Source organism: Scleropages formosus, chromosome 3 (genome assembly GCF_900964775.1).
Source record: "Scleropages formosus chromosome 3, fSclFor1.1, whole genome shotgun sequence".
In the NCBI taxonomy this organism is placed as follows: domain Eukaryota; kingdom Metazoa; phylum Chordata; class Actinopteri; order Osteoglossiformes; family Osteoglossidae; genus Scleropages; species Scleropages formosus.
The window spans coordinates 17,023,286-17,031,457 of NC_041808.1; positions in this window are offsets into that span (position 1 = coordinate 17,023,286).

Consider the following 8,172-nt stretch of genomic DNA (forward strand, 5'->3'; position numbering starts at 1 on the left):
TTTCATTAAAGTTGTTGAAGAATACAATTCACAGAGCCACACAATCACACATGGAGAATAATTTGGAAGCGGCTGGGCTCCATAGGTATGTTAAATCAAATGGTAGTTGTCCTATGCTTCTGACTTTTCGTAACAATGTAACATAAATGTTTGAAATGCAATTGATTTTCTTTTAGTTGCATACAAATACAGTGCAGCGGCACAAAAATGTTCATTTAGTATCACTGTGTGTTCTGAAAACAGTTTGCCACACTATAATATTGTCATGTTGTTAATGTGCCAGTGTGGCCCTGATGAGACCTGCTGTTGACCCTGGGACTATAGACTATGGTGGAATGATCTCCGTCCCTCTCTCAGGACTGCTGAATCCTTCTCACCTTTTAAGAAGCATCTCAAAACCATGTTTCAGACTTCAGACTTGCACCATAAATTTGTACTGCATTATTTGTTGCATTTACTCTTGTACCTCCTGTCAATTCTATATGCTGTCACTCTTGTAATGTTATTCTTAATATTATTGTTTAAAAAAATTGTACTCGCCACCAATTCTATATGCAGCAACTTGTGTAACGTAAGCTGATTTAAATGGTTGCATTATGTAGACCTACTGTACTTCGAGAATTGTGTCTGCATATCTCTCTCCGTCTGTTGGTGTAATGCACTTCTGTTTTCTCAGAGTTGTATGTCGCTTTGCATAAAAACACACCATGAACAATACACTAATCCTGTCGAGAAGTGGGATACATGTAACGAGTAAAACAAGGCAATGACTATTGTGTTTTGTGTGAAAGAGTTTCTAGTAATTTCCAGGCAGAAGGTTGGTGTTGTTGCTCTTGCACAGTGGTTGGAGGAATCCTGTGGCCTCGTTGTAATTTGCTGCTTCAGTTCATCTCTAAGATGTTCTGTCATGTTGCGGTCAGGGCTCATGTTCTGGACACTGTGATGTTCCAGTGGTATTTTCTGCAAACCCCAGCACCTTATTTCCTAGAGTCCGCTCTCGTGACATTTCGTTGTATAGCATAATCGATTAGCTTTGGTGTCATTCGGTCTCTGCTGTCATTGATTGTGGCCTCATTGGTTTCTCTCCAAAACCTATTAAACTTTTCCTGACAGTATTTTTAAGTGTGTGATTTTGTAGAACCGCAGAGATTTCATTGGGCCTCCAGACCCAGAGAAGAGCACATGTTCCCAGGAAACACCTGGAGCATAGGTACAGGTACAGATGAGACATAAGTTTTCAATTATGTGTGAGATAAATTTACAGGGTGGGAGCGGGGGCGCAGCAGGCTTGGCCGGGACCTGCTCTCCGGTGGGTCTGGGGTTCTAGTCCTGCTTGGGGTGCCTTGCGACGGACTGGCATCCTGCCCTCGGTGTGTCACCTCCCCCTCCAGCCTTGCGCCCTGTGTTGCTGGGTTAGGCTCTGGTTTGCCGCGACCCCGCTTGGGACAAGCGGTTTCAGCCTCTGTGTGTGTGTGTGTGTGTGTGTGTGTGTGAGATAAAGGTACAGTTTATACAGTTGAATGCAAAGCCAGCAATCACCCTAACAACAATGATGTCGTTGCATCCAGGCTGCATCTACCATCCCCTCCTCAAAAGTGGCTTCTCATTATTGGTTTTTATTATTAAAAAGTATCATTTCATTCTGTCTCCTGACTTATTGAGTGACTTATGTGGTACAATCAGTAAGTTCTAAGACTGACCACTGTGTGATGTTGCTGTGGTTGCAAGCCTGCATGCCATAAGCACAGCAGCGTTACATGGTGGCTAGTTTTACAATTTACTGACTGTACCATGGATCTTTTATGGAAAAGGATGGCATGCCCCCTCCATGGATTGTGATATCAGCTGCAGACCGGGAGCAGCGGCAGCAGTAATGCGGTCGCTGTACCGGACTGTAGTGGTGAAGAGGGAGCTGAGCCATAAGGTAAAACTTTCTACTTATCGGTCGCTCTACGTCCCTACCCTCACCTATGGTCATGAGCTCTGGGTAATGACTGAAAGAACAAGATTGCGGATACAAGTGGCTGAAATTAGTTTTCTCCGGAGGGCGGTGGGACTCACTCTCCGTGACAGGGTGAGGAGTTTGGCCGTCCAGGAGGAACTCAGAGTAGAGCTGCCACTCCTCCGCATTGAGAGGAGTCAGTTGAGGTGGTTTGGACATTTGGTAAGGATGCTCCCTGGGCATCTCCCTTTGGAGGTATACCAGGCACAGCTAACTGGGATAAGACCCCGAGGTCGGCCCAGGACCCGTTCGAGAGATTATATTTCCCAGTTGGCCTGGGAGTGGCTGAGGATCCCCTGGGTTGAGCTGGAGGAAGTTGCGAGGGACAGGGACATCTGGGCTTAACTGCTCTACCCTATTGCCACCGCAACCCTAGAAGGACAAGCGGGCAAGAAAATGGATGGATAACTGTACCACACTGTGTATATATGGTCGCGCTTTGGTTAGGGATGTAGAGAAACCTAGATCTCCAGAAGCAAGTGAAAAAGCACAACATGATTCTGAGTGTCTTTTGTGTCCCCTTGGCCCCACTACACCAAACGTGGGCATGGCATACAAAGGGCTCCTGGGCTGCGCCAACAGAACACTGTGGAAGCAACACGTCTTCAATGCACTCCAGTTCTAAGAACATGATGAATCACTGAGGACAACTCAGAATTCGTATCTTTCAAACCCACATGTCTGCAGCACTCGTTCTTGCCAGTAATTGTGAGCCTAGCATTTTCTCGAAGCCATGAGTTTCACATGGGGCAATTATCGGGCAAATCGAGTAGGCTTCAACAGCAATCATCAAATGAGTGTTTAAAGATGTGTTTTATCTCGTTGTCTGAGATGAACATGATTCATAGCTCTGGTTTTGCTTGCTTGTTTGGTTGGTGGCGTGGTGAATTAAATTATTTACAGTCACCAAGAACAAAACTGCAGAGTCACCAGGACAGACTGTACACATACCGATAATGGTTGGAACAAGTTCCTTCAACATTCTTTTTCTTTCTGTTTCTGCCTACCCTTGTATGAAAGCACGGTAAGAGGTGTTTAAGAAAATGTGCTTTCTGCATTGAATCTTGGCAGGTTAGTGATGTACAGATGTTTACCCATTTCCGTCTTCATGGTACAACGGGGAGATGCACGACTGACTTGGATCCATCCTTGGTCCCTCCCCTGTCCCCACAGCAGCACGCTTGTGTGTTTTACTGTGGTGCAGCTGGTAGCATGGTGGTTAGAGCTGCTGCCTTTGGATCCAAAGGTTGTAGCTTTGATCCCCACCTCCAACTGTAGTAGCCTTGAGCATGGTACTTACCCTAAATTGCTCCAGTAAAGTTACCCACCTGTACAAAAGGGTAAATAACTAAGCTTGTAATAAGTGTTACCGTAACCTTGTAAGTTGCTTTGGGGAAAAACGTTAACTAAATGAATAAATGTAATGGTGCGGGTCTGGGCTGTACAGTAGTGTTTCCAGGGAATCATTTATTCATTTAGCAGACGCTATTCTCCAAAGCGACGTACATCTCAGCGAAAATACAATTTGTGAATTACATTAGGAGAAGGAGACATAGTTGCAGACGTGTGATTCTTAAGTAAACCTAGTTTGTTACTTTCCACTTGATGCACCGATGTTCATCATACGAGTAGGTGCATAAAACTCAGGATACACTAATCCTGATTACCTTCCTACATTTTTTTTTTTAAGGTACACAAGCATTTACATACAGTACAAAAGTAACGGCTGTGTAAAGGCTTACCTGGCCATGATCATAAAGTTACGGTGCATGAACATGAAACATGAGCATGAAAGTTACGGAGCTGGAGAGATCATGGGTGAAGTGAGTCTGGAAAAGGTGAGTTTTCAGACCCTTCTTGAACGTAGACAAAGTTTCAGCAGTTCTGAGTGAGAGGGGGAGGTCATTCCACCACAAATCAGAGGTGATCAGAAGCTCTTCAGCACCAGCACCTCAATAATGTGCTGAAGCTCTTGATGCCTTGCTAGCAGAGCACTTCATCCGCATTGCTCCAGCTCCAAAAGTTGGAAAACATGGTAAACCATTTTGAAGCAATTACATCATATTATTACCACACTCATATTAGCACTGTACCAGCCACTTGATACTATATCAATGTTAAACATTTTTCTGTTTCATACATTGTCTTTATTCCAAAATCGATGTAGCAATGATTTATTTATTTGTTTGTTTGTTTGTTTTAACCTGCTCTGCCACCATGCTGCTGGCCATTGTGAAGCCCCTCATTTCTGTTCTTTGAAGAAAACTGGGCCTCCCCAACTCACACCTGATTGTCATCCCATTAATTGAAACATATGAATATAATTTCCCCTTCAAATGACCTATAATCCTAGAGGTTCACATACTTTTGCCACACAGATATGTAACATTGGATCATTTTCCTTGATAAATGAACAAGTATAAGGTTTTTGCCTCATTTGTTTAATTGGGTTCTTTTTAGTTTTAGGACTTGCGGGAAAATCCGATCATGTTTTAGGTCATATTCATGGAGAAACAGAGAAAACTGTAGAAGGTTGACAAACTTTCAAGCACCACTGTATATTAAATTATGCTCGGCTTACAGTTCTACACTTGATCACACTCATAGAGAGACGCACTTTATAAATGTTACATAATGTGCTCTAGTTTGTGCAGCAGTGCCTCTCCTGGTACTCGATACCTTCGGCATGCTGTGGTCGTGTTTATGGTTCTGTGCTGGATGAGTACAAAACTACAAAGACCTTGTTCAGACTTTATTAATGATGCACTTTAATGCAAGTGGTTCTTAATGCAAACCCATTTAAAATACCGTTAGCCCCTTATCTGTTTTCATTTGCAATGCTTTGGTCATTCTGGTGCAGTAGTAATAACCAGTTGACGTTAGCGAGAGATTTCTGCGTGAATTAACGTTACTCTGGGGGGCTGTTAATTTAGCAGCTAATTTGAACAATGGTTCAAACAGTGTTTCCCTCACGTCTCGTAATGATTAATGGCGGTGGCTTTGTTATGCGTGCTGTAATTTAGTATGAATTCACAATGAGTTCTGTTCAGCTGCTGTGGAGTTGTTCTGCACTGGTTTGCAGCGATTACTGAGTTTATCAAGATCCGACTTCAGAAAACTCGGCATCGCCTCCCAAAGCACGTTGGCAATTGCAGTTTGGTTTCACTGGGGAGTCCAACAGCTTCCCTATACCATTCCTTTGTTCATAATGTAATTTTAAAGCAAAAAAATGACTGCATTGTAAAAATTGGTATGATCTTAAGAAAAACGTATGAACACTGGATAAAGGTGTGTTCCTGGTCAAATGACAGACATCGTGAGAAAGACAACGCTACCTGTCAACGTCGTCCACAAATAAACGCCATCAACAGCGGTGAGGACTTGAACTGTCTTTGTACACCTCCGAACTGTTACTTACATCAGTCAGTGCACAGTACGAGATTCCTTCATCAATATCCGGGGAATCGCACAAGCAGCCTGAATGAGTTTTCTGACATATTTTATGAGTGCATCTTGAGCAACACAAACTTGTCAAGGCTGAAATTGCAGTGTTGAATCCTGGAGTGAGGTATGGAGTCACTGTGTTGCAAGGGAGGATGGCTGTTTGGCGTTGAGTAAGTAGATTACTTACAGATAAGTCAGATGAAGTCATACTGACATCCATTATAATTTGGAACAAGAAGAATTGCAGCTGCCAGTGAATCCAGAATTTGATTGACTTAATAAAAACGGTTTAGCAGAAGGTAAATCAAATATAATTACCCTATTGCTTGCAGCTTTTTTTCCACAAGATTCAGGAGGTCATAATCTGAGTTAGTTCTATATTGACTGAACCCTTGCTAGGCTCATCTAAAACATGGCTATAAAACCATACTAGGTCCAAGATTGACCTAAACCCAGGGGATAACACCCAAAGTTTTTGTGGAGGGAATTGCTCTACATCCAGATGTACATACAGAAGCTCAGTAGGACAACACACACACACACAGACAAGCGTGCACGCATGCACACAGTGTGACAGCTTAAGGTGTTTCCCCTCGCTCTGACAAATATAACGGTGATGTGAGCTGGCAGTGAGGGAATCCATCCTGAATATTTAACTGGAGTACCACGAGCTACGCCTGCTGAGATGATGTCGCTATCTTTGAATGACATGCACCACTTTGCAGAACAGCAGCGGTGAAGTGTTGCCGTCCCTGTTCTCAACATCGTGGAAAAGAGATGTTCCAAAGCAAGTTCATCTCACAGGTTTAGTTGAAATTCCCCTTTGCCTTTTAGCCCCACCTTTAGGACCTCTGGGCTGGAGATGCACGTCAAGCAAAGTCTTGGCAGGCCTTGAAGGTTCGAGGAAAAGAAACATTGCTCTTCCAGCTGAAAGTTGCATTTGTGAACACAAATCAAATTTTCACGAGCGCTGAAGCAGAAACAGGACCAAAACAATCCACACCACCTTTCCTGACTTCCCAGGCTAATTTACAGCCGGAGCTGTCTGGCTCACAATCGAGTGCATAATTAATGTTCGTTCCCTTTTTTAAATACTCTGTGGATCTGGGGTTCTCTGACTCTGGGACTTTCTCTGCATGTGTCGCTGAGCTGTCAGGACTGCGTGTCCAAAATCCCCGCACAGCTCAGTGGAGAGTGAGGAGTGATGGAGGGCGTCTGCTCTGCCCTACGGGCTCTCGGTTGTTGCGGCCCTTGTTATTCAGCCCTCTCATGTCCACGCCCTCGCACAGTCGACTGCCTTCTGACTCATGCGTCCTATGTGTCATATTGTGTACAGGATCACACCGCAGAAGCATCGGATTAGTCCCGCCCACTGGGACACATCAGTGCCGCAGTCCTAACAGAACATTGATCCAAGCCCTCAACAGGCATCCACAAAGAACACTTTCACTGCCCATTCTTTGCTGGTCCTGGACTGAGGGAGACACTGCGGAGACACTGTGGAGACACTGCAGAGACACTACCTTCTCGGGGAAAACCAAACGTGCTTGGTGCTACGGCCGAAACAATTTTCACATGAAGCAGCTTGAGTTGCCATGACAGCCGATACAGAATGACACCCATAATGTGTGCACAGCCACAGCTACGAATCTTGCACGCAACTCAACCATTTTGACTTTTGGCTTTTTCTGACTTTACCGTTTTATCATGTGTTATATATAACCGAATAACTGTAAAATTCAGTTTGCATATACATTTCACGTGGCCAAAAAGTGTCAATTCTGAGATCAGGATAATATTGCTCACTAATAAGTGTATCGCATCCCAGCCATAGTGTTTAAACCTTGGGTGAAGACACACACACTGTCTGAAACAGCTTGTCCCAAGTGGGGTTGCGACAAACCGGAGCCTAACCCAGCAACACAGGGTGCAAGGATAGAGGGGGAGGGGACACGCTCAGGACAGGATGCCAGTCTGCCGCAAGGCACCCAAGCGGGACTCGAACACCAGACCCACCAGAGAGCGGGCACAGGCCAAACCCGCTACGCCATCATGCTCCCCCCCCCCCCCCCCCCCCCCCCCCCCCCCCCCCCCCCCCCCCCCCCCCCCCCCCCCCCCCCCCCCCCCCCCCGGTTGAATACAGCTCAGAATTATTTGAATTGCTGGAGAGCGACTCCAGCATGAAAACATGGCCGATGACACAGCCTGGAAGGAAACTGTTTACACACAGTGATTAGAAACAGGAGAACAAGGAGAAAACCTTGTCATTGCTGCACACAAGCACATATCCATGAAAATGTCATGTTAGAATGCCATATTTATACTTTTTCCCTAGAAAGGAAATAGTTCATTATTTTAATAAATATCTAACTAACTTAGTAATGAGGTATCAGTACAAATGACGGTTATTTATTTTTTATTTACGCTACTTAAGGGATAAAATATTTTCCTGGTATCTATTGAGCAACCTCAGCAGTAAGTTAAATTTGAATAAAGTCTTCTGCCACACTTTGCTGAGTATATTGGAGAATTTAAAATATAAATAAATCACCATAGGTACTTTGTATGTGATCCCATTTCTTATCCTGACAAGATAATGGGAGAATAATTTCTTAATCAATACATACATTTTGCCAAAAAGAATATTCTGCTGGAGCGCTTTGAAGTTCTGTAAGTGTAAATCCAATGCAAGCAGTTTTGCATCACGACCCATCAGCCTTCCTTTT